The 23,556-nt window shown below is 36.9% G+C and overlaps 1 protein-coding gene across 3 annotated transcripts in view; it reads left to right on the forward strand.

Moving 5' to 3' along the window:
- The window catches only part of LOC135200997 (syntaxin-6-like), a 171,934-nt gene that overhangs the window by 21,795 nt on the left and 126,583 nt on the right, over positions 1-23,556 (forward strand). Inside the window, exon 1 of one of the 3 annotated variants that reach the window (XM_064229800.1) lies at positions 18,103-18,149. The exons of the other annotated variants lie outside the window; for them this stretch is intronic. The gene's annotated coding sequence lies outside the window, so the exon portion shown is untranslated. Of the gene's footprint in view, positions 1-18,102; positions 18,150-23,556 lie in introns of those variants that run through there. 3 annotated transcript variants of the gene reach the window in all.

Raw genomic sequence — 23,556 nt, forward strand, 5'->3', positions numbered from 1 at the left:
AGATTTAACAGTGATAAAGTGGATGACTCCATTTCAGCAGTTAGCATACATTTCTGATAAGTTCTTGCCAATCTATCTTGTTACAGTGGTATACACTACAAAACAGCTTTTAGTGCTGTCCATTAGTAATTAGGAATTGTGAAAGTTTCATATTTAAGGAATTTGGGATGTAAGAATAACTATTTGAAATTAAGACTAATACCTGTTAGTGAATTGTCATTCAGGTTAATGGTAGGTTAAGGGGTTATATTAAACTCTCGACAAATTTTACTTATAGCATAAGTTATGAAGTGCATCTAAATTTGTTTTGTTTTATGCAAAGATTGAAGGGTACGTGTAGTATGGGAGATTTGTGTTTTTAATTAGCAGGTAAGAGATTCTTGTGATAAACTTATATGAGGATACTTACTTTATCCTTAGTGAAATAGGTGTAAAACTGTTAAAGTTAGATATTTTTTTTTATACAATTATTGTTTAGTATATTTGCATTTGTAACTGACATTAACCAACTTAATAGGCTGCGAATTTTGCAAGTTGTGTGTAAGTGTGCACTTGGATAGGTATGTATTTAAGGTTATCTAGCATCATAATGTCAGTTATGCCATTATTATGTAGTTAAGTATGAAGTTTTAAAGTCATAACTCCAAGCTAATGTGAAAAAATAAAAAGCTTTTGGAATTATAATCTTATTTAGAACTCAGATTCTGATATGAACTTTAAAATTTCAATGGCCTAAAACACAGCATCTACCTTATAAAATATATAGGAATACTTTGTATTCCTATATATTTTATAAGGTAGAGTTGCAATTAAATTTTTCCAAATCAGTGATGTGATTGAAAAGCTCCCCATTCACATCCCAAGAATTGGTAAAATTGCCCTTCTCAGCTAAATTCATTTTCTCAATGGTGCCTAAAATTTCCATATAAATCTGTAGTACAGAGGTTACAAAGGAAAGTGTGCCTTTGATATGAATTTTCTTCCTATATTCCTCTTATAAATTCTAAATCCAATCCCATTTCTGGATCGTATATTTTCTAATGTATGTTTGAGTGAGTTCACATAATACAAGAAAGTGTCAGCTTTTTCACATTTGTTTCACGTGATATAAAGTTACTATGTTGGAATGGGAGGCAGTATTTACAATATGTAGTATGATCTTTACCTGTTTGGGATTTCAGCAATTTTCAACATTATGTAAACAGGCCTCAGATGTCCAGTTTTGCCAAATTCAGTGATTATGAAATTAAAGTAAATTTTGAAATTGTTCTGATTAATAGAGCCAATGCCCTGTCAAATAAAGCCAAGTAAAAGTCTGGTTGTAAAATAGCAACTCCATACCCTTACTCCCCCTACCTTGTTTATTCATTGTAGTGTTTCCTTACTCTGGATTAAGCCAAGTATGCATAATTTATATTGCACCTTGACTGGACTCATTTAAGTTTTTTTTTTATTTTAATGTTCATTGATGTTCTTTTTTATTATGATCACTGATTTTCCATTTTGGCTTCTGGAAACCGAGTGTGTGTGTGCGTGCACGCAAACAAATTAATTTTAAAACACACTAAAAATTAATTCATCATTTTCTGTTTTATTGTAATTAAGGATTTTCCATTTCACCACATACAGTGAACCTTGGTTTTGTACCTAATCCTTTCCAGAACATTCACAAAGTCCAAAACGTACAGAACCCAAAACAATAATTCCCATAAGGAATAATGTAAATTCAATTAATGCATTCCAGACACAAATAAAATACATTTTAAAGAGAATAAACACAGTTTTACTTACTGAAAACAAGGAGAAATAAATATAAATGACTATAATGAAGTTGATGAATAATCATTTAACATCTCTAACCTTTATGGAAGACTCTTGTTAGCATATGGAAGACTGAGAGGAGGAAAGGTTATTGTTCAGAAGAGTAATCCCCCTCCAGAAGGACTTCAAGTATCAAGGTCCTTTGTGGGGTTACTTTCCCTCTTCGTGTTTTACTGGCACTAGGACAGGTTTGAGTCACTGGACCCCTGTCGCACAACAAAATTGTCGAGAGGCATTTGTTTTTGGAGTCTCTTTAAAATTTGCCTGAAGTTAAACAACGGCATTATCAATTAAACATGTTGGAGACGTGGATTATAGCTTTGTTGGGATGATAATTCTACACAAAATTTTTTACGTCACTCCGCTTTGCAAACATGTCCTTAACCCTCTTACGCCGACTGGACGTATTTTACGTTGACATTTTTTGTCTCCCGTGTGCCGACTGGACGTATTTTACGTCGACTTACAAAAGTTTTTTTTAAAATTCGCGGAAAAATACTTATAGACCTACCAGCCTAAAAATTTTGAATCACATGCCTTGGGGGATGCTGGGAGTTCACGGATCAAGGTGTTGTTTTGTTTACAATCGTTACGCAGGCGCGCAAGCGCTAATTTCTTTCTTGCCGCACTAAAAAGTATCTGTGACACATCTCGGAAATTATTTCGTCACTTTGACATAATTTTTGTACCATTGTAAATTAGCCGTTACAAGAAGTATTATATATGAAAATGTGTGCATTTTTATGTAGAATACAACAATAAAATACTCATGATTGTAGCTTTTATCAGTTTTGAGATATTTTCATATAAATAACGATAATTGCCAAAATTTCAACCTTTGGTCAACTTTGACTCTACCAAAATGGTCGACAAACGCAATTGTGAGCTAAAAAGCTTATATTCTAGTAATATTCAAGCATTTACCTTCATTTTGCAACAAATTGGAAGTCTCTAGCACAATATTTAGATTTATGGTGAATTTATGAAAAAAATAACATTTTCTTTACGCCCGCGCGGTAACTTTTCCGAAAAAATCATACGTGCGATTATGGTAATGTTTGCACCATTTTAAATTAGCCGTTACATAAATTTTTATGTATGAAAATGTGCGCAATTTCATGTAGAATACAACAAAAAATAATTGAAGGTTGTAGCTTTTCTCATTTTCGAAATATTTGCATATAAATCACGATAAATAGAAAAAAAACCACGTTCGGTCAACTTTAACTCTACCGAAATGGTCAAAAAACGCAATTGTAAGCTAAAACTCTTACAGTCTAGTAATATTCAGTCATTTATCTTCATCTTGAAACAAATTCGAAGTCTCTAGTAGCAAAATATTTAGATTTATGGTGAATTTAAAAAAAAATCTTTCCTTCCCTCCGCGCGCGGATTCTCCGCCACAAATCTCCGAAATATGTACGTCCCATTCTCGGAATATTTGCTCCGTTTCATATTAGGCATTTCATAGAGTTTTATACATGAAAATGTGCGCAATTTCATTTAAAATAAAACGAAAAATATTTGAAGGTTGTAGCTTTTCTTATTTCCGAAATAAGTGCATATAAAAAAAATATATATAAAAAAATTCGACATTCGGTCAACTTTAACTCGTCAGATATGGTCGAAAACTGCAATTGTAAGCTAATACTCTTACAGTATAGTAATATTCAATCATTTGTCTTCATTTTGAAAGAAATTGGAAGTCTCTAGGACAATATTTAGATTTATGGTGAATTTTTGAAAAAAATATTTGTTTACGTCCGCGCGTTACGAATTCATGCATTATTTTGCGATAATATTTTCTCTGTGTTGCTTTTATCGTTTTACAATGTGTTATATATCAAAATGATTGCAATTTAGTGTACATTACAACGAAAAAAAAGTAACTTGTTACCTTTAACCGTTTTGCGCACAGCGCGATTTAAATACAATTATATATGAAATTTCGTTTTTGCGCTATCATATATCGCATTATTTATATATGATAATGATAATTTTTTTTCATTTCTGATGGTTGCATACTAAACTTCAGGCAATGACAAAAAAAGGAGCCAAAAATGAACTCTTAATCTTGAAAACTAAGGGCGCTGTGATTTTTTGAAAAAAATATTTTTTCCGCTTCCGCGCTCACTCCGAAACCCCTCAGGCACACGGGAGTCAATTTTTTATTTACCGCTCCGGCGTAAGAGGGTTAATCACTGAAGTAGGCACATTATGTATGCCTGTTCACTTTCTGAATTTTTCAAACCAGCCTCTACTGGCCTTAAATTCACTAACAGCAGCACTTGTTTAGGTATTTTCTTACTGAGATTGGCATGTAACATCCTTCAGCACTTTGCTATGAGTTCTTTCTTAAATTCTATAATATTTCTGTCCTTTCTTTTACTTGGAACTTTCTTTGGCCCTATGATAGCTTATTTAGGAGTTGCACATGAATAAAAAGGCACAAAAACAACGAACACAAAAGCAGGATGGGTCACGAGAAAACATGGGATGCTTTGTTTGGGCGCTCGATATCGGGCCTAGTCATGAGGTGGGCCCTGGAAGGAGCGTTTCTTGGTGTACGAAGTCCAAGGGTATGTGGGACCATGACTTATACCCTGACCGCTGGTGTTGACAGATTCTCTCTCAATGCTGATAATGGCATTACTGCAAGATCCACCCTTGTGCTCACCAGAACCATACCACAATCTACTGTAGCTTGTGGGACTGTGATGAAACCGTTCACCTCTTGGTTGCTTGTATCTACCACTGAAAGAAACTGGAAACCCAGCCTTCCTTGGTCATCTAGGGAAATCAAAGCCAAGAGAGAATTTACAAAGTTGCCCTAATAAATTGATGACTTCCTGAAACCAAGCAAAAGTAGGAATGGCATTATAGTCTAGACCTAACCAGGGAAAAGTTTGCTTTCTCTAGCTTGCTGTTCCTGTGCAAGCGGGAGAACCTTGCATTGGTGAACAAAAAATTGGCAAAAAGAAAACTCCCCTTAGTCTCAAACAGGTCCATAACAGGGGATGCCTACAGCCCAGTGTTTACAGCCAACCTCTGAATGTTGAGCCCTTTCCATTGTTATTAAAGTTCTTCTGTTAGTGGCTGAGCACATCCACTAAAATTTTCAGTGAATAATTACCTCCAATAAGTTGATAACTCAGGATGAGGTTACATGTGTTAATTTGACTGAATAGTACTGTAACATAAAAAGGGCAGTGCTTTTGAATATAGTAGTGTTCGCTCCTATTTAAACATAAAATCACTAATATTGTCTCTAATAGGTGTAATCTATTTGAGTACACTCTGATTGCCATTATATGGCATTAAAGTGTCAAACTCATTACTTTATATAAAAGGTCCAGTTAGCATTTAGCAATCCTGAGAAGGGAAATGCTTCAGAGTAGATATTTTTGCTGTCACCCTAGGTCAGGTGCAAAAGACTAGTATCTTCAGTGCAAAAGCCAGCATTCTGCAATACTAGAAATTCTCTTACCATTCCCAGGTCCTAGAGGTATCAGCCAAGAGAGGGTGTAATTGCTTCAAGACACTTTTATGTACTAAGGGCTCAAACAGCTTTTCAGGCAAAAACTAAACCCATCAAGGCTCCCGAAAAGGGTGATGGTGTACCAGGCACTGTAATTACATCCGACCTAAAGACCTCCTGTGGTCCTGGTCGAGTAATATGTTCCACAAAACGAAAGAAGACAAAGCACTAAAATCTTAAATAGCTGGAACTGACTGCATGTAGAGTAACTAGGAAACTAAGAATTTAATGGATTTACCTATAGAGTTGCATGGTTAGGAAATACCTCCAGCCTAATTCCAGAAGAGAAAATAACCACTTCCTCTGAAAAGATTATTATTTCAGGACAGATCCTCAATCCACACCAGACAAGCCTTACTCTAGCACATGGTGGTTATGGTGTCAACGTGAACATTGGAATGATGTGGAAACTTAGAAAACTTAAGCATATGGAAGTTTTAGAAGAACTTTCTAAACGAATGAGTTCTAGGGAAATATACTAGAGGCAATAGAAGCCAAAATCAATTCTTCCACAGCCACCAAGGTATTAATAGGGACATCCAATGTTCCTTGGATCCTCTTAACTTGATAAGTACAGTATTTTACTTCCAGTCATAAAATGAGAGATGTAAGTGTTCATAACCAACTAATATTGCTGAAAAATGCCTGCCAAATCACTCAGAAGACCTGGAAGTGGAAGGTAAAGATTAGTAATTTTCTGTTTCAAGCCATGAACATGCCTACATTCAAATTTATTACAGTTATAGAAACTTGCATAGCTAAGTATTCAAAGACCATTCTGAAGGTAGAATACTATTACTCCTGTGTGTGTAGTTGTCCCTCAGCACATTGTTCCTATTCAGAACAATGCAAGGAAATGCCACATTCCTTGCTTCTGTCCAAAGAAGGGTCTTTCCTATTCTGAGTAAAAGGAATACTAAACAGTAGTGATATCAATATCTAGTTGGATAAAAAAATATATAATGATGTCACACACTGCTTAAAGTTCCGGTGATTGCTAAGAGTTCGGGATTATAGATTTAACAGACCACCTCCAATACTGGCTAAACTCCCGAAATTCTAGATCTCCCATAATCACACCCCAGACAGCATCTAAAGGAATGGGTCCTTCTTCCCATGAGAGTCTAAACTAACATCAAATCTGATACGGGGCCACCTTTTCAACCATGTTTAGGTGACACGAAAGAATCCGGGCCTGATTCTTGCCAGGTCAAAAAACTTTCCAAAATCTTATGAACTTGATGAGAAGGCTTCTGCTTTGCTAAAAAAGAAGAAGAAAAAAAAAAAACTTATATAAGGACTGAAAACCTCTTAGAAGTGATCAGTGGTGGTAGAGCTGCAAATAAAGACAAAACTTTCTTCACAAGAAAACCCTGAACAGTGAGAATATCTGTAAATCCAAAATAAAAACCTGTGAGGGATTATTCCTTCCCCAATGCCACCTCCAAATTGGGAAAGAGGCCACTAGATAACAAAATTGTTCTGTTTCTCCAAATTAGCTTAGCAAGAAAGAAAAAATCTTAGGAGAGGCCCCCCTTTCCATGCACTGCATTAAAGTCTTGAACATTCACAAGCCAACCCAAAAGAAATGCAGCTCAAATAAAGGTTCTATTACCACAAAATCATATATTAACCTCTCCTTTCAGAAGCTCAAGCAATTACCTTCCTGCCAAAGAAAAGGTGGGAGAATAAGTCTTAGCTACCGAAAATATGCCAGATACAAGGGGAAAGACTACAAAATTCGATGGCATCAGAGCTACAGTTGACTGTACTGAACTTACTTCTGATAAGCTTCCATTGAGGGGTAAAACTCCTCTTTAATTACCGCAAACAAAACCACTTGCTCCGGCTCAAAAGGAAGACACTGATTCTTTTGGAAACTTGTCAGCTCAACCAAATGTTCTAAATTCTGATCACGAAAATCTCGCGATAATGATAACATTCCCAAACCATGGGGTAATAGGCAAAAACGAAATAGTGACCAACTGTTTACTGATAGAAACTCTTACAACTGGAAAAGGAGTCAAAATCCCTGAAACAGAATGTTGAGGCTACAAATGACAACCAACTGCCTACAGAAGAATGTTGAGACTACAAACAGCAACTACCTGCCTACTAAAATGGAAGCCAACACAATAGAGCTTTGCTGAGATTCTCTATAGGCAGGTGATAGTCGAGCAGGAGACAGGTGCACAGGTGATAGGCAGATAGGTTACCAGTGTGCTGACCTTAGGTGCAACCACAGTAGGAGCATGTTTGATAGATGCACAAGGAAAATGCACACAGGTACGAGCGGAAACAATATGAGTGCATATGAATGGCACACAGGCAATACGAGCGCAATCCATAGGTGTACAAGCCATAGGTGTACAAGCCATAGACAAGCAAGTGTTATGTGCAAAAGTCATAGGTGCACAAGCCATAGGCACACATGCTATCGTAGGTGTATGAGCAAGTGATGGACATGCATGTCATAGGTTTACTGGCAAAAGGCGCACAAGAACATGACGTTGCAGCAAAATGCACAAATTCGCACTAGACGCAAGCTACTGTTGCATCAAAACTGTAATGATGCACCATTGCCCTGTCCGATAAAAGCCACGATACATGAGAAAACTGAAAAGTCAAGGCTTCTAACTAGTATAACATACTGATACTTATAATCACCGTAAACTGCAAAAGATCCTTTGCTACAGGGGATTGAAGCAAAAAGGCAACTTTTCTTGACAAAGTAGCTTTAGTCTGTGCTTACTACCTGGCAGAAGCAGCTGAAACTTGCTTAAATACTACCAGAAAGGGTCAAAACAAGCATCGCTGCTACTAAGCTGATCTGATACAGTAAAATTAAAGAGGGAAAAACAGGGAGACTTTTCTTATTCTTACCAAAGCGATCCTATCAGAGAATGTATTCTGGTGCTAGAACTGGCACCCTAATGCCGGACTTGGCACTATATAATGGAGAAGTAAGGTTCATTAGAAAAAATGGTTTTAAAGGTGTAACAGGAGGAGGAAAACCTTACATGGGCACTATGGAACAATTGTAAGGAGAGACTGGAAAGTATGATAGTAGAAAGAGATTGTGTGCAGAGGTACAGAAAAAGGAATAAAAGTAGCTCCAGCTAGGGTCCAAAGGGATGCTGCAAAGAACCTCAAGTGTAGCCTACAGTGTGCTGCATGAGGTACACTGATGCCACTACCCCTCTAAGGGAGAGAGAAAATGAAGTTATCCAAATGTAACTGGTTTGTAGAGAAGATAGAATTCTTGGGGCATAAGGTGAGTGAGGCTGGATTGAGAGAGGGTGATGAGTTCATAAAGAAGGTACAGGAGTGTCCAAAGCTGAAAACAGAGAGAGAGAGCTGAGAAGATATTTAGGATTCATAGAATTTGGAAGGAAGTTTATGAGAGATTGTTCAGCAACATTGAAACCATGAATTGAATTGACTACTAATTGTGAAACGGTAATGTTTTTAAATGAGATTAAATGAAAATTTTCATGATAAAATTAATTACTTGGATGCTTACCTACTGTTAAAATGAGTTTATATTGTTGCACATTAGGTGCGATCGGCATTCGGTATTCAAATTATATAACAAAATAACGTTTGCCTAACCTGTTAGGAATGTCTGCAATCACTTGTTGCCCACCAGGTGTTGTTAGAATTTTGACATTGTTGTCAGGGTTCCTCATGACCACCCACTGAGGTGTGGGGAGACTGGGTGGGTTTCCTCTTTAACAGTAGGTAAGTTTCCGAGTCACTTTATCATGAAAATTTTATTTATTTGGAATGAATCTAGCTAACTATCACATTGAATGAGGATGGTGGGTTAGTGCAGCCACAGAAACAATGTTCAGCCAAGCGAACTAAAAGCTTTTAATGAAGGGAAAAAAACTTCTCAACATTCCTGCCTCTTGTGTGACCCTTACTGGTTTTACAGTTTCAAATCCAATGAAATGTTTGTTTGCCACATTTTATTGGATTTGAAGCTGTAAAACTTTTTAAAAAAATTGTTTAATACAAATGTATCTTTCACATATAGTAATAAGGTAAAAACATGCTTATAAAAAATAGCCCCCGAAAAAACAGCAATATTGTATACAAAATTACATGTATGGATTGCGATTACTTTACTTAGGTCAGACCAGTAAAGAATTGAATACCAGATTAAAAGAACACAAATACTCAGAGAAATAATGCTTTATTTTTATATTTGAGTGAAAAGTCCCACAGAATACATTGGACGCAAAGCCAAATATTGTCACGTAATGAAACTATATCAAAGAACTTGTTAGAATCTCTTTTGATTCAGTTAACCTGGGTGAATAATTTTAATGTAAGTCAAGGATTATTTTCTTTTGACCCGGTCATGAAACATATTCCTGAAGGAATTGAAAGATAGAAAAAAAGAGGATTACCAATAAGTAGATTTCCATTTTAATCTGTTGACCATTCTGTGACCTCCCAATCTCTATATTCTATCTTTAGTTGCTGTTCCCATGCCTTGGTAGTAAGGCAAAAGTACTTAGCATCCCCAGTGTTTCAGTTTTCCTTCGTGGTTGTAACTTGTTCTTATATATGTATATGTATATATAGTGTATATATATAATATATATATATATATATCTATATATATATATATATATATATATATATATATATATATATATATATAATCATAATAATCATAATAATCATAATCATAATAATAATTAATAATAATAATAATAATAATAATATTAATAATAATAATAATAATATAATATAATAATAATAATAACTGAAGTAGCTCCAGGACTCATGCAGAAGAGTGTGATCCTAGAAACGGCACACATAGTAAGAAAAGTGATGGACTCCTAAGGAGGTAGGATGCAACCTGGAACCCCACACTATAAATACACCCAGTCGAATTGGAGGACTGTGAGAGCAAAAAAAAAAAAAAAAAAAAGAAAAAAGAAAGAAAAATAATAATAATAATAATAATAATAATAGCAGAGGTTAATATCAGGAGAGGATCTTCCAGAGCGACTCACTGTCCCCACTCCTCTTCGTAGTGTAGCCATGATTCCCATGACAAAAGTACTAACAGAAGATGGATGCCGGGTACCAACTCAAGAAAAGAGCAACAGAATCAACCATCTGATGTTCATGGACGACATCAAGCTGTATGGTAAGAGCATCAAGGAAATAGATACCCTAATCCAGACTGTAAGAATTGTATCTGGGGACATCAGGATGGAGTTTGGAATAGAAAAATGCGCCTTAGTCAACATACAAAGGCAAAGTAACGAGAACTGAAGGATAAAGCTACCAGATGGGAGCAACATCAAACACATGATGAGACAGGATACAAATACCTGGGAATAATGGAAGGAGGGGATATAAAACACCAAGAGATGAAGACACGATCAGGAAAGAATATATGCAGAGACTCAAGGCGATACTCAAGTCAAAACTCAATGCCGGAAATATGATAAAAGCCATAAACACATGGGCAGTGCCAGTAATCAGATACAGCGCAGGAATAGTGGAATGGACGAAGGCAGAACTCCGCAGCATAGATAAGAAAACCAGGAAACATTGACAATACACAAAGCACTACACCCAAGAGCAAATACGGACAGACTATACATAACACGAAAGGAAGGAGGGAGAGGACTTACTAATTATAGAGGACTGCATCAACATCGAAAACAGAGCACTGGGGCAATATCTGAAAACCAGTGCAAGAACGAGTGGCTAAAGAATGCATGGGAAGAAGGACTAATAAAAGTAGACGAAGACCCAGAAATATACAGAGACAGGAGAATGACAGACAGAACAGAGGACTGGCACAACAAACCAATGCATGGACAATACATGAGACAGACTAAAGAACTAGCCAGCGAAAATAGAAATAAGAAGAATATGGGATATGCCAGTGGAAAGCGTACCCATAATCATAGGAGCACTAGGCACGATCCCAAGATCCCTGGTGAAAAGGAATCTAGAAAACTAGACGCTGAAGTAGCTCCAGGACTCATGCAGAAGAGTGTGATCCTAAAAATGGCGCACATAGTAAGAAAAGTGATGGACTCCTAAGGAGGCAGGATGCAACCTGGAGCCCCACACTATAAATACCACCCAGTCGAATTGGAGGACTGTGATAGAGCAAAAAAAAAAAAAAAGAAAATAATAATATAATAATAATTAAAATAATAATAAAAGGAGCCCATAAAAATGCCAAAATATAGAAAGTAAGTACCTCCTATATATAAACAATCTCTGAAGTATAGTACTTAATTTTTATGTTTTGGTGTTTTTATGGGTTCCTTTTATTGGATGGAATTCTGTTGTAACAACATTTTTACCAGTCATATATGTGTGTGTGTGTGTGTGTGTGTAAGTATATATTTATAACTAAATTAGGAAAATATGGAATGCGATGTATATATAAATGAAGACAAAAGTCACAAAGGAAAGTGAAACAATGGAGTACTGCTGCAAGGCCTTTTGACTTTCAGTCCTTTACTAAGCAGACTGTTATAGATATGAAAATAAGTTTATAAAGAAAGCTCATATAAATGATAGAGAAGGATTATAAAGGAAAATATGTACCTGGAATTCAACACAGCTGAAGAATTAGTAGACCTAATTCTCATAGAAAAATACAGTGAATAGGGAAATTTTCTGTAAATAAGGGGGGTTATTATGTTCCAGAGAGAAATCTGCGAATCCGGAGTGCGTGAATACGGGGGTTCACTGTAATTTGTAGTAAAGTCAGTGAATTTATCTTTAAGGTCACTCTTAAAGATTTTACTAATACAAGGGTCCAAATAATGTAATTTTATTTGTAGCTCTGACTTGTATTATTTGGACCTTTATATTAGTAAAATGTTTAAGAAGACCTTAAAGATAAAATCAGTGACTGAATTGCAAATTAATTACCATATAGATATTTTTTATGTAGCTGTATGATTAATATATTTTTTGTGAAAATGTTCACGTTGCAAAACTCATTATTGTTCACCAAAATGAGATTTATTGAAATATAATTTTATAAAAAAAAATTTGGTTGTCAGTCACCTCCCTGTATAATCTTTTAACCGTCTTGTTCCTGCTTCCAAGCAGTTGGGCTTAATTCTTTGTAAACCTCTTAAATTGTACCCCCGTTTTGGGTAGGTCCACTAATTCTTCAGCTGTGTTGGATTTCAGGTACATCTTTTCCTTTATAATCCATATCTATTTATATGAGCTTTCTTTGTAAACTTATTTTCATATTTATATCAGTTTGCTTAGTAAAGGACGAGAAGTCAAAAGGCCTTGCTGTGGTACTCCATTGTTTGACCTTCCTTGTTGATTTTGTTATATATATATATATATATATATATATATTATATAATATAATATATATATATATATATATATATATATATATATATATAATATATTAGTATACTTATCTTATTTTTATGTATATTTTATTCATTGATAGTGTATTATTTTATACATATGTATAATGTGATATATAATATATATATATATATATATATATAATATATATATATATATATATATATATATATATATATATATAAGCGAATACCACGGGAAAATAATAGGCGGAAACCGGATTTTCTGCCTATTACATTCCTGTGATATTTGCTTATTTAATGAAGCCACGTGCATCTACTGTGATTTTTCAAGCATATATATAGTATATATATATATATATATAGTATATATATATATATATATATATATATATATATAAAATATAATATATAAAGAAATGTACAAAATATTATTTTTCCTTGATCTGTGTACTGACATTATTTTTGTCAATTTTGATTAAATAGGTCAAATATAACATTTCACTTGAAAGTTATGGGATTGTTTATACTTTCAGTTTCATATATATATATATATATATATATATATATATATATATATATATAGATAGATAGATATAAGTGTTTGTGTGTGTGTAAATTTATGTATGTACATACACGTGTGTTTGTGTATATACTGTATCTAGAATTACCTGAACACAGTATATATACAACAGACGTATTACTGGAAGAAATGAAGCTCCAGTTGAAATCTTAACCAGTTTATCTAAAATTTTTAAGACATTTTCAAGAGGATTATTGCAAGTGGTAGAAAAGTATATCTTAGTTTAACCATACCACAGAGCCGATTAACAGCTCTCCTAGGGCTGGCCCGAAGGATTAGATCATTATACGTGGCTAGGAACCAATTGGTTACGTAGCAACGGGACCTACAGCTTATTGTGGGATCAAAACACATTATATCGAGAGATGAATTTCTAATCACCAGAAATACTTTCCTCCGATTCCAAGTTGGCAGAGCGGGGAATCGAACTCGCGACTGCTGAATCTGTTGGCAAGCGGTAGAAACTTGCAATATGTATGTTAAGATGGCAGTGAAAACGGAGATACAGAAGGTTCAAGAATATCTCGCCCTGAGAGATGAAAGGAGGAGTCATAGTAATTTTCTGGGCAGATGGGTTCGCTCCTTTGCTATTAAACCCAGACAAAAACCCATACCTTTTTACGTGGTACCTTTGAAGTAAGTGGATGAAAATCAGTCCCAAACAGCTGATCATATTCTTACAAAGACTTCGTTTTGTAGACCTATATTTGATTATATGTCTCTCTCCATCATTGTAGAACTTAAAGGTAGTGCAGCTCTTTGGAGAACAGTAATATCATCACAACAAGTAACTTAGAAATCTGCCGACAGTGCTCAAGGATGGGAATATTAAATCCATTATACAAGTTCTGTGGCTATTTGTATATACTGGAAAATAACTGGGAAAAAGAGTAAAACGTCACAAAGAATAAGACATGCGTAGAACAGTGCAATTTTTCTTTCATGTTAGTGAAAACACTAATGCTGCCAATAGGACAAATAAGCGCCTCTGTGGTTTGGTTGGTTTGGTGTTTGTTTCTCACCTCGGTGGTCGCGGGTTCGATTCTCGGCCATTCCATTGAGGAGTGAGAGATGTGTATTTCTGGTGATAGAAGTTCACTCTCGACGTGGTTCGGAAGTCACGTAAAGCCATTGGTCCCGTTGCTGAATAACCACTGGTTCCATGCAACGTAAAAACACCATGCAAACAAACAAACCAATAGGACAAATATTAAAACGCTGTTATATTCTAACAGTACGTTCTACAGACTATGAAAATCATCTTACGAAAGTATAAGCTTTGCGTTTATGACGACTGCTCATTTGTCCAGTCAGGTGGGAATATTTTTTTTTCAAACTTCTGGGTGGTCCATTATACTGTCGCTCCGTCATAAATAATGTATATTTTTACATTATTTATGTCAGGCCTCCTGAGTGTCCTAAAAAAAATGACGAGACCAGTCAAAATATGTGTATGTGTGTTTGTATATATATATATATTTTTTATATATATATATATATGTGTGTGTGTATATATATATATATATATATATATATATATATATATATATATATATATATATATATATATATATATAAAAAAGACAAAATACCACAGGAAAATGATAGACAGAAAATCCAAGCGCTTCATCTTTATCAAGACATCGTTCCTCGACAATGTCTTAGTAAAGACAAAGCGCTTGGATTTCTGCCTATCATTTTCCTGTGGTATTCGCTTATTTAATGAAGTCACGTGTATCTACTGTGATATTTAAGCATATATATATATATATATATATATATATATATATATATATATATATATAATTCGTGTGGAGTGGCATAGCCTATAATTATATACAACAGTTATGTCGATGGAAATTTAAAGATTTCCTTATTCATATTTATTTTCCTACATTTCGTAATTTTCATTTATTCATACATCTTCAAGGGCTCTAAAATAGATAAAAACAACGCATAATTAGCGACAAACTTTAAAAAAAAAATTCACTTAAAAAATATACATTATAATTCCCAAAGTAAGACAACGTCCACCAGAGTAAAAGAGACATTAGTGGAAGGAAACAAAAAATAAAATAAAAAGGGAAAAATACACCTCGAGACGAGAAAAGGGGAGCGGCCGTTGGCGACTTGTTTAATTGGGGAACTAGTTGTATGATCAACCAGGACTCCAAAAGCGCCTCAGTGGCGTGGTCGGTATGGTGTTGGCGTTCCACCTCGGTGGCCGCGAGGAGTCAGAGATGTGTATTTCTGGCTGCTGGTGATAGAAGTTCACTGTCGACGTGGTTCGGAAGTCACGTAAAGCCGTTGGTCCCGTTGCTGAATAACCACTGGTTCCATGCAAAGTATAAACACCATACAAACAAACAAACAAACTAGGACTAAAATGGGTCATTCTTGTGTGCTGGGTGTTTGTCCGATGGTTTTAAAAATAAAAAATATTTTCAACGTCTGCTTTGCAGCTTCTAGCGTGAGATCTTATATTCGGATGTTCCGGGTTCGTGAGTCTGCTGTTGCCTGTCCGGAAAGTTGGAAACTGACCCTTCTGTGACAGTCGATGCGTAGTACCTTAAGGAGCCTCCGTGTGGATCCAACATAAGTCCCCGAGTTACACCTGGGACAAGTTAATATATTTTTGCACCGCACAAGATGACATGAAAGGGCACAGCCGATCCTTGAACTGAAACAGAAAGCGGAAGGCCAAGGGATTTTTCGGAATCAGGTGAACTTTTGCAACAGGAAAATGTTCTTGAATTACCCGAGTAAATTTTCTTGTGAAAGAACTATCACAGACATGGGGGAAGCTGGCATAAAACTCCAATTTTGGTACAGCAGGATATTTTACTGGCGGGGAGAAGAATTAATTGTTTAGCAATTATTGGCAAATCTTGCTGACAAAATTAGCAGGAAAAAAGTTATTTTCAAAATAATTTGCTAAAAATATGTATGCCAGCTTCCCCTGTGTCTGATAGTTCTTTCAAAAGAAATGTACTCGGGTAATACAAGAGAATTTTCCTGCTACAAAAGTTAGGGTGGATGCTGGCACAAAGCCAGCTTAATCCCACCCAACTAACCGGAGCAGGAAAACATTGAATTTTTCACTTCTCTGATGATGAAAGGATTTGACAAAAGCTGAAGGCCAAATTTCATGTTATATGGAAAGAGACGTCTATCCGAGTCACTCCCAGTACGGAACAGGATGTCATCATCGCGAGATTTTCTTTCGATGGTTTTTTGGTTTGTGTCATACATACCACTAACATTTAAGTGATTTCCTATTTCTACAGACTATTGTCTTTGACTTTTCTTCCTCTTTGTCCTTCGCTTTTCCTTTGAAGTGGTAAGGACAACGTCTTTCCGCTATTTTCGTTCCTTGCTAAATCCTGTTGTCCATACATGAATTATATATCGGCGGAAAGGCCAGAGAGTTCTACACACGGTGATGTACAATAGAATTGAGCAAGGTGTTACAGTGGAACGAAAATAGCGGAAAGACGTTGTCCTTACAAAGTCTATTTGAAAGATGATGATCTTACTGTCGGAATGTAGTCATATTAAATGTGCAAACGCGGTATAGATTGGAGAGCATCGAACCTATGGAATATTGCTGTGAACACATGCTCTGACAGATTTACCCCCCCCCCTCTCTCTCTCTCTCTCTCTCTCTCTCTCTCTCTCTCTCTCTCTCTCTCTCTCTCTCTCCTTAGCAACTCTGTCTATCGGCACCCAATGAGACTCGGCCGGTCTCGGTGGGGTCGGGGTTCATTCGGGGGGGGGGAGGCTTAAGCAAGGAGGTTAGTTAAGGTAAAGTTCCTCCCTCCGACAACCCTGCTATGCTCGTCCTGCGGTATAGTATGGGTAGTGTATCCCCTCTCTACTGCTCCCCCTCCACCCCCATCTCATCTGCCATGCACGCAGCAGCCGCGCACTATTAGTTGGGCATCAGCTTATCCCCCATCTCTTATATACTCCGTTCCCGAATGCCTCCTCCATCCTCGGTATCATGCCGCCCCTATGCCCAGATCCCTCGCGGGTCTGAGGCTGCAATCTGCGGAAAATGTTCGCTCTCTGATACCCCTGGGCATTTGCCCTCTGCGAAAAAAAGTGGATGAGGTCAAGTTCGTTTGTGGTGGGAGATTTGCTTGAGTTTGCGATGCTCAGAATGTTATAGCTATTATGATTTGGTGTTTTTTTTTCCATTTATATACTGCAGTACGTGGATTATTATCGTCTGCAGCAGTGTTAGTAGCAGCAAAAATGAATGTCGATACCGAGTCAGAATGAAGGAAAAAGGGGAAGAATAGAGGGGCATGTTGATCAAGAGAGACTTCGCAGAAGAGATTATCAGGCAGATCATGTAGTTTGAGGCATTCGGGGTTGAAGTTTGTAGCGCTGCCTCCCTTCTCCTCACCTCCTTTTTTTTTTTTTTTCTTTCTTCTCTCTTCCCGCCCCCCTCCCTTCCCCCGCCGCTACTGCTCAGCCTTCTCGTCGCGTCAAGTGTGTGTGTGTGTGTGTGTGAGGGGCATTTGGGGAGGCGATTGCAGGATTTTCTTTTCGCAGTCGCTCTGCCTCTTTTTATGATCGCAGGACTTTGATTGCATTTTAATTTTCCCTTCTGCTTTCCCCGTTCTTCTGCCATACTTGAAAGAAGCGCAAAATGAGTGACGTAAGAGGCGACGTGTTGCCAACTTGATGCTCCCCATCTTTGGATGCCCGGATCTTCTTCTTCTTAACTGACTGCCTTCTTGCTGGTCTTTGGGGCAGAGTTGAAAGGAGAGTCTAGAGTAGAGAGACTTATAGTAGTAGTCAGTGGCTCTCTTACCCGTGCCTCGCACGCTTGTTGCTCTGCTCTTGGACTGTATGCCAGTTCTTAGTGATTCCGTTTCATGGCTGTGGCGACAATTACCATTATATGGAAAGCAAAGGGCGCATTTGCAGTTCATCGAACGGTCTTTCAGTTATTATGATTGTTGTTTTCATTTAAAACTTAAATTTCTGTGTGCGTTTTTCAAGGCGTCTGGAAAATGATGATTGTTATTGTCGCACTGGAAATGCATCATATTGTCATGATATCACTGGAAACAAACATGACCGTCTCTATCATCTGGAAGGATTATCCACGAAACACAATTAAGAAAATGCAAATGCCAATTGGATCAAAGCGCCTTCATAAATGAGAAGTGTTGATAAAATCTCTTGTCATTGTTTTTGCTGGACTGGAAGCAGGTTTTATATTTTCAATAAGCACACATTTCCATAAAAAATACACCTATGCATCCACACTCTAAAAAAACAGTATTATGCAGTGTTCCTTAATTTGTTTATTTCTATGATATTGAACGAGAGAGAGAGAGAGAGAGAGAGAGAGAGAGAGAGAGAGAGAGAGAGAGAGAGAGGCGGTAGGTGTTGTATTGAATCGTAATCATGGACTTATCAAATAAAGTCGTACAGTCATTGAACCTTTATGCAATTAGCGTGTCTCAGTACTTGTGTGTGTGTGTGTATGCATACTTAGTTTACACGCACCTTTTACTTATTATTATTATTATTCAGAAAATGAAATATTTTCATATGGAACAGAGGTCATTGACTTGAAATTCAAGCTTCCAAAGAATACGGTGTTCATTAGGAAGAAGTAAGACGAGGTAAAGGGAAACACACAAAAAAAGAGACCCCACTTACTAAAAAAAAAAAGGGGGGGGGGAAACTTAATAAACTGACAAATAGATAAGAATGTATTAAAATACAAAGAGAATTGTAATTATTAGGTTAGTAACGTATTGCACCTTCTCAATTGCATTTCAAGTTGAATGAGAAAAGAGCCGGAGGCAGCTTGAGAGAACTTTGAGGTTGATGTCGTTGCAAAGGTTGAGAGAGAGAGAGGGAAAGGGGGGGGGGGGGTGAGGTGGTTGTGCTTGGGCTGTGACATATCCTGGTTTCCAGGGCTTTCCCCAATCTGGGGCTGAAGTTCCTTTGCGTGACTGAAGAGTCTAATGAACTTTCATTTCGTTTTCTATTTTCTAGACTGTCGAAGGGTGCCTTGAAACTTGAAGTTTATGCGGCTTAGTCCATTGGAACCTACAATCGTCAATAATAATAATAATTGTAATAATAATACTACTAATAATAATGGGATTAATGAAGAAACAGGGCAACAGTGTACTGTAGTTAGTCCGGGTTGCTTATTTTTGAGAAGCCTTGACTAATTGAAAGTAAATGGAATGGAATGTACGATATCTGTAAGTTTAGGTGGGGAGGTAGAAAAAAAGTAAGATATGAGTAGGTAGGGAGGTAGAAAAAGGGCGAGATGAGAGTAGGTAGGGAGGCAGAAAAGGGATAAGATGAGATTAGTTAGGGAAGAGAAAAAGGGCAAGATGAGATTAGGTAGAGAGGTAGAAAAAAGGTAAGATGAGATTTAAGTAGGGAGGTAGAAAAAGGGCAAGATGAGTGAGTGTAGGTAGTGAGATAGAAGAAAGGCAAGATGAGATTAGGTAGGGAGGTAGAAAAAGGGTAAGATGGTTAGTGGTTGGACTGCAGTCTGCCAGATCCATAAGGTCTATGAATATAGCAGACAAGGGGAGGAGTGAATGGAAAATACGGGAAGTTGGACTTTGGAGTCCTGGCGAAGAAATTTTACCCTCAGAATCCTGAGCTAGGAATCCTGAAAGGGCCAGACAGAAAAGTGTACGTAGGAGTAGACCGATGATTCTAATTTATTGTACCAGTGATGATAATACGACGGGAATATCGTTCCATATTGATATTGCTTGTATATATCGAAAGACTTGTTGGAATAGAATTATTGAAAATATGCGTAAAGTCAGTCATTTGCAAAATAGTATTAAGAATAATAGAAACATGCAAAGAAAAGTCACCTCATATTTAGATATTATTAAAAATAACTAAGGCTCGAGAGAATTGGGTCATCAAAAATAGTTATATATTAAATTTAGATGAATAAAGGAAGGTATTCGTAAATTGTGTAAAATATGAGAAAGCTTTTGGCAGTCGATTGGGTAAAACTACCTGTCATGAATCGATGAGCACAATGTAGATTTCTCGTGTATAAGTTAGTGAGTTTGAAAGAAGCGACTATTTTAATGTCAGATGGACAATCTTTTTAAATGGGAAGAAGAGTGAGAAAATGGTGTTTATGCTTACTATCACTATTTTTTTTCGCGGCCATTCCATTGAGGAGTGAGAGATTTCTGGTGATAGAAGTTTACTCTCGACGTGGTTCGGATGTCACGTAAAGCCGTTGGTTCCGTTGCTGAATAACCGCTGGTTCCATGCAACGTAAAAACACCATACAAACAAACGTTATTTTTTTTTAGTATTTGATAAAAGGCCGAAGGTTTGATGAATTAATGGAAAGTATCGGATAGTGACTACAATTAGTTTAGGGTTCGTTGAGGAGTATATTGCACGGAAATAAATTATGAGAAATATGTGTTAAAGGTGCTAAGGTTGTGAGGTAGAATTTTTTTTTTTTTTTACTAGTGCATCTGGATTGGTTGATATCAGATCAAGCATCCTTGCATAGGTGATTTAGAATAGAGGGGAAAAAATGTGGTCGTTTTTTGTAAAGCACCGAACCAGAGGAGTGATGGAGAAATAGTCCAGTTACAAGGCGAGAATTGCAGTGCAGAAAGTCTTGATAAAAGTGAAAAGTTTTGAAATCTGTTTTTAGAAATTGTCGCCCGTGATTAGCAGGAGCGTTGGCACTAATTAAATCAAACGGATTTAATTAAGTCATTGATTTTTTTCATTTAAAAAAAATATATTTTTTTTAAATTTTTTAGATTTTTTAAATTTTTTTAATTTGAACGCAAACAAATTGAAAAATTTGGTTTGGAGGCTAATAAAAACTTCAGCATAACTGTGCTGCATCTATTTATTTTGGTATAAAAAAATACAAGTACATACTTTAGGCCAGAACTGGAAACCTAAAAGGTGAATCAATAGTAATTCTGTCATAAAATACATTTTGAGGAAAAAAGGATTAAAAAACATCTAACAAATAAATAAATAAATAAATAAATCACTGAAGTTTTATTTTATTTTTTTAAATGAAAAAAATCACCAACCCTGATTATCAGGGAGTTGCGTGAGCACAGTTCAATGACCGTGATGGGCGCTGTCCAAGTCTCTATAGCTATGGGATAGCGGAATGGGAAATATGAAATAGCGTTTGCCTTAGTATTGTACTACTTTGATGGGAATTCCCTTCATTTGTGGATGGGACGTCCCCTGCATTTGTGGATGGGACATCCCCTGCATTATGTATTTTTCCACCACGCCTCTTCCACTCACTGGTGCTTGAGGGGACAAGTCTTCAGATCTGGGATGTGATTGGTAGCTGTGTGCCTTGTTTTAGCCATGATCAAAACCTTCACAGTCACCTACGCATCAAGTGCTTATTTCACTCTGTAGGTCGACCGACTCAACGTTATTTTTTATAATGTTTCTTCTCATTTTCCATCGCGAGCCAGTTCAACTACCATATAGGAAGCTCCTGAAGAGTGTCAGCCAACCGTCCTCTCACTCTTTCTGGAGATTTAGTTCTGTCTGTTCATGCACTTCCCTCTCGTCTCCGTCTCCTCCTTCCTCCCAGACATTTTGAAGTTTACATCATTTCACCAACTGCTTTCGTCCCTACCTTTCATATAAACCTACTTTTTCACTGTGATCGACCTTGTCACATTCCCGGAACTTCTACGCTTGTATTTTTTCACGGTCTAGACCGTGGTATTTTTCTTAGATTTCTCCCGACCCTTTTGACGCTCTTGTAATGATAATATGTTCCACCTCTTTAGTTTTCTGTGAAGGAAAGCTATTGAGATGGCTTTGTCTGTCCTTACGCACGCACTTTTTCTGTCCGCTCTCGTATCTTCAAAACTACTGATGCTAGAGGGCGGCAAATTGGTATGTTGATCACCCACCCTCCAATCATCAAAAATGTCAAATAGCACTCTTCTGGCTTCAGTAATTTTGATTTTATTCAAGGTTAAAATCAGCCATGACCGTGCCTCTTTCACAGGCCACCACGTCCGGCTGAGAATTTCATGGGCCGCGGCTCATACAGCATTCTTCCAAGATCACTGAAAGATAGATCTATTTTCGGTGGCCTTGCTTATACGCTGTACAGAAAACTCGATTGCGCCAAAGAAACTTCGTCACATATTTTACTGGTTTTGATTTCATTTGCATTCTGCCTTGACTCTTCACTGCCGCAGAGGAGTTTAAAGTGAACAGTTCTTTCACAAAACACAAACTTTGGCTTTTATAGACTTTGCTATTTTTCCCCTCTCTTTCATTTTCCACTTATATGTTTCCATGTGTCGTAATAGAATGTTTTGTTAATTCTTTGCTTCCATTTACCCTGATAACTTTACACATGCTTAGCGCCATGGTTTTGCAAGTGTGTTCAGTTATTGACTTCATTTTTAGTGGCGTATCATCTTTCTAACTTTGTATCTTCAACAAACATTTGGTACAGCCCTTACTTCTTTCCCCGCCTCGTGTTCTTGACATAAGACCTTGAGGTTACATATGTTCGTTCTCTGTCTCTCATCAATCCATCCACAAAAGTGTTGGTCACTGAGACCCTCTTTGACACCAGACCAGTCACTCTGATGTTGTTTAAAATTGATCAAGAATTGCGTTCGTCAGAAAAATGTGCTCATATCTGTATCAGTTCGGCTGTCGTTATGCTCTCGCTGTATCCAAGTATTCCAGATTCAACTTGTTCACTTGCAAAAGCTTCATGGCAAACTCTTCGTCAACAACTGTCTTTCATGCTTATAGCAACTGTGCTTCTCCCTTCGCAGTCCGTCCGTGATTGGCCATACCTTTTTATGGGCATCGTCATTTAAAGATGAGTTCGGCATTTTGGAATGTCACATGGCATATATTGAGGAGGTGGGAAACCATTCTGAGTGAATGACTGTCAGAAACAGATTTAGTAAGTTTAAGGGGCACGGGTAGCCTATATACTTGGCGTCATTCAGAAAATGTCCTCATCAAAAGTGGTGCGCTAATTACAAGCACGCTGGTATGTAAGAATCACTGCCGCAGTCAAGAGTGGTATCTTTTCGTCATTGGAATGTCCAATGATTTTTGGATAGTTACCTGGTGGCATTTATGTCTCCCTGAAAGGGTTGACCTTTAAGAAGGTAAAATGTTTGGCAAGCCGAGGTCACAAGGCTTGAACTTTATGAGCTCATGACAATTCCTTCCTCCTTGATGCTTCCCAGGTCACTTCA

The sequence above is a fragment of the Macrobrachium nipponense genome, chromosome 27, assembly GCF_015104395.2.
Source record: "Macrobrachium nipponense isolate FS-2020 chromosome 27, ASM1510439v2, whole genome shotgun sequence".
Classification (NCBI taxonomy): Eukaryota; Metazoa; Arthropoda; class Malacostraca; order Decapoda; family Palaemonidae; genus Macrobrachium; species Macrobrachium nipponense.